The sequence below is a fragment of the Parus major genome, chromosome 15, assembly GCF_001522545.3.
Source record: "Parus major isolate Abel chromosome 15, Parus_major1.1, whole genome shotgun sequence".
Lineage (NCBI taxonomy): Eukaryota > Metazoa > Chordata > Aves > Passeriformes > Paridae > Parus > Parus major.
The window spans coordinates 13705923-13710732 of NC_031784.1; positions in this window are offsets into that span (position 1 = coordinate 13705923).

The following is a 4810-nucleotide window of genomic DNA, read 5'->3' on the forward strand; positions in this document are numbered from 1 at the left end:
TTGTTTGTTTGCCTGGTTATACTAGTAAAGAACTGTTATTCCTATCCCCAGATCTCTGCCTGAAAGCCCCCTTGATTTCAAATTTATAATAATTTGGAGGGAGGGGGTCTACATTCGTTCATCCCAAGGGAGGCTCCTGCTCTCCCTAGCAGACACCTGTCTTCTAAAACCAAGACAATGTACAACCCCAAATGCATATCTCGAGTCTGTATAGATGTTTATTTTCCTTCCCTTTGCAATCTCCAGGGCACAGGTTAGAGCAATGATCTCTGCCTTTTGTGCAGAGGTATCTGTTGGCAAGGGTCCAGATTCTATTACCTCTTTGCAGGTGGTAACTGCATACCCGGCATGTTGCTTTCCACTGATGATGTAGCTGCTCCCATCAGTGAACCAGGTTTCTGCATCATCCAGGGGGGTGTCTCTCAGATCTGGCCAGCTGGAGTAGGAGGCTTCGATGGTCTCCAGGCAGTCGTGGTGCACCGGCTCCCCTTGATTCCCACTGAGAAAAGAAGCTGGATTGATAATGTTAGTTACAACTATCTCTACATCATCTTGTTCTACCATGATGGCTTGGTATTTCAGGAACCTTTGTGGGGAAAGCCAATGCCCACCTTTTACTTCTAGGACTGCAGACACTGTGTGAGACACCAATACAGTCATTTTCTGGCTCAGGGTGAATTTGTGTGCTTCTTGAATATACAGCACCACTGCAGCAACAGCTCTAAGGCATCCTGGCCATCCGTTGGCTGTTGCATCTAGTTGTTTGGAGAAGTAAGCAACTGCTCTTCGGTACAGACCCAAGTCCTGGGCCAGTATTCCCAGGGCAATTCCTTGCTTCTCATGGGAAAACAGGAAGAACGTTTTACTTACATTCGAGAGTCCGAGCATTGGGGCCGACATTAGGGCATTCTTCAGCTGGTGGAAGGCTTGTGTGGCCTCTTTTGTCCACTGGAGGTCTCTGTTCCCGCTTGTAATGAGTGCATACAGAGGTTTCACAAGCAACCCATAGCTGTGTATCCATAGTCTGCACCATCCTGTCATCCCTAAGAATGTTCACAGCTCCTTCACTGTCTGAGGTTTCAGGGTTTGGCATATCGCTTCTTTGCGATCTTGCCCTAGAGTCCATTGTCCAGCACTGATTTCATAGCTCAGATAAATTACCTTTGGCTTCACTACCTGGGCCTTTTTCTTTGATACCCTGTATCCCTGAAGTCCCAGAAAGTTTAGCAGGCTTACAGTCCAGGCTATGCATGCCTCTTTTGTCCGGGTGGCTATGAGAATGTCATCCACATACTGCAGTAGTTTTCCTTCTTCTGGGGGAGCCTCCCAGGATTCCAGATCCTTGGCAAGTTGCTCCCCAAACAGAGTAGGAGAGTTTTTAAATCCTTGAGGCAACACAGTCCAAGTGAGCTGGGATTTGTGCCCACTTTTGGGGTTTTCACATTGAAATGCAAAAATTTTCTGGCTGTCCTCATGGATAGGGAGGCAAAAGAAAGCATCTTTCAAGTCTAAAACAGTAAACCAAGTTAGCTCGGGTGTCAGGCACATTAGCAGAATGTATGGATTTGCGACTACAGGATAGAGATCCTCAGTTATTTTGTTAACAGCCCTTAGATCTTGTACTATTCGGTATGACCCATCAGGTTTTCGGACTGGCAAAATGGGAGTATTGAACTCAGATGGGCACTCTTTTAACAAGCCTAACCGCAAAGTTTTCTACTATGGGACTAATTCCTTCCCTATTCTTAAAAACGAGATTCACTTAATAAATTATAAAAAGAATTTAATATAAATAAAAAGACAATTAAGAGACAAAAGAAATAAAGCAAAGGGTTAAAACGGCCGGGTGCCCTGGCGCCTTGCCAGGAACACACCTGGTATCCCGGGAACACTCCTTTTATCCCCCCCTGCTATGAAGGTCCAATGAATATTCAAAGCGTCCCCTCCCTGGTTCCACCTTCTTAGATCATGCTTTTGTACAATTTTTATTTTCTGCTGATCAGCATTTTTGCTGGTCATCATTATTCTTGCTGATGAGCATTATTTTGGAGTTTGGTTTCCTTTCTTTTGCACATGGTCACTTGTTGATAAGAGTCCGGGCCCCTCATCCTTCCTCTGAGGGCAGCTGGTCTTCATATCTTCCGCTGATAACAGTTTGGGTTCTATTGTTCTCCTGATAACAGCTTGGGCCCCAGTGTCCTTGCCCTCTGGGGTTTCCTTGCCCTGTACCTAGGAAATTCTTTTAAACTTAAAACTTGTTAGCAAGAAAAAAAGTACATACATAGCTAAAAAGTATTTAACATATAATATTCATCTGCGAAAGCCAATATCACGATACAAATTTATAACACTATCTTCCTTTTTCAGAGGGCATTTTTTAATTCTAACTGGTTGTCTTCCTTCCTTAAGTTTGTTTAATACAGGGAGTGCATTTTTTACTCTCCCTGGTACATTGGAGGCCCACACTCCAGGAAATACTTGATTTTTTATTTCTTCACTAATTTCTCCCTCTGTGTGAACGGCTGTCAACATTAAACTCAATGCCACTATGTACTGTTCATCATTTACCTCCAGAATAACCTCCCCGTTTTCAAATTTAATGTTTACTTGCAATTGTTCTAACAAGTCCCTCCCCAAAAGGTGTCTTGGGGAGCTGGGCAAATGTAAGAATTTATGAATGCCCCATTGCTTTCCAAGTCTATACTTTAATGGTTTGCAAAAATATGCTTTTTCAGGTTGACCAGTTGCTCCATAACATAACATAACATAATCCTTCCCCACAGGTGCCAAAGTTTTATTCAAGGCTGAATATGTTGCCCCTATATCAACCAGAAATTCCACTTCTTTCCCTTTTTCCCCAGTTTCAATTTTATAACCAGTGGATCTTCTGGGGTGAGATCTACCGGTCTTCTTCAATCTTCTTTCACATATGCAATCACCTTTCCCTTTTCCCCATCTCCCTTTTCCTGAAAGCCACCCCGTCTTCATTCTGGGCACTGATTTTTCCAGTGACCATATTTCTTACAGATCGCACACTGGTCTCTGCCCAGCCAGGATGGGCCTTGTCTAGGTGGTCCCTGTCCATGTTTCCCTCTTTCCCTCTCACTAACAACAGCTACGAACTTCTTCATTCCCTGTTTATATCCTTGTTGGGGGTTAAGTGTCCTTTTTTTTTTTAGTTCTGGCTTGCCTGTGGAATTTTTACCCATTAGTTGCGGGACAGCGTAACTGTGGGTACTTGGTGGGTGCTTGAGAGAAGACAAAGAGTTCAGCCGGGCCCAGGGGGGGAAGGGGGCAAGAAAAAAAAAGGTAAAAAAAAACATATCAGCCTATGATACCTTTGTCCACTTCCCTTCCCTCCTGAGAAAGAGCATGAGTTGCAATAGCGTGTTATGGTCCAAAGTTCCAGTAGGTGGCCACCTCGCTCCCTCATCCAATTTATATAGTGGGCACCAGTCCTTAGAGAACCTGATTAAATCCCTCTTGTTCTCAGCTCCCCCATGCCCAGCAATATTTTTCCAATGTGCAATAATACAACCTAGCGGACTTGCTTTAGGGATTTTGTTACTTTGTCTAGTTCCCATTATGTCCTCCTTCTTGTTCTGTCCCATTTCCACCCAAAATCCTTGCCAGTTTGCAGGCACCCAATATGACTTTTCCACACACCAAACTCAGATTTTCAACAGTACCAACGTCTTTCACAATCTCCACACTGCAATAAAACTCAGCCAGATACCAATCCTTTGATTCTCTGGTAGCTCTAAATTTCTCACAAAGACAAGTTATCTCATTCACCTTCTCTGGAATACTTAGGATTTGTACTGTGGGAGGGAGTCTCTCAAATTGTCTGTCCACGGTTAAAACAAATGCTAACTGCTCTGCATTCAAGTATAACACTCCTCACACTAGGGTTTGCCCCAAACTGACTCCAGTCACTTCTCTTTCCTCTGGCTTCCTCAGTCGCCCAAGGTCGGAACCGCTGATAGAGCTCCACACTCGCTCCGCACCTCTGGTGCGTCTCACTCGCTCATTCTCACACCAAACACTCTCAGTGACTCAAGGTGTCCGGACTTAGCATTCACACAAAACAAGGGTTCGCTCGACTCACCCCCAGAGTCGCTAGGGGGCTGCTCTATCAGCTCAGCGAGAACCCCCCTCGTCAGCTGCACTATCGGCCAGGATCGATCCCTTTCCCTCTGTCCCCGGCCCCTCCTGGCCGGCTGCTTGCAAACCCACCGGGACTGTGCTGTACGACAGACGTCTCTGTTCGCTTTACCAGCAGCTCTTGCCTTGATACTTAATTCATACCTTTATCCACAGGCCGGCAGGTTGTTGTCTGTCCCCGCGGTGAGCGAACCAAGGCTCGGGGTCCCTCCCGGAAAGTCCTGGGGGCACACCAGGGAATCCGTTCCTCGGCCGCTCCCGCAGCCAGACAGAGACCCTCCTGCCTGGCTCGCCAAAATGATGTGCGGAATAAAAGGAACCCTATAACTCGCAGAGTAGTTATAAGAGCAGGTATGAATTTATTCAGCGCTGAGGTGCATGGGGGATATCTCCTCGGAAAAGCTTGCACACCTTTTTGTTTTGTTTTTTTCTTTTTATCCTTTACAAACTAGGGTTACACGATACGCCTAATACATATTCATTTTCTAACCCCGCCTGTTCTCACTTCATATTAAAATTAGCTCCATGGCCCTTTTAGTCCTTTGACCACCTTTTGGGACTTTAAATCCTTTCCTTCTGGCTTAGGGTCCGAGGAATCCCCTTTATCCTGTGGTGCCTTTGTCTTTGCATCTTGTTTGTGTATTCC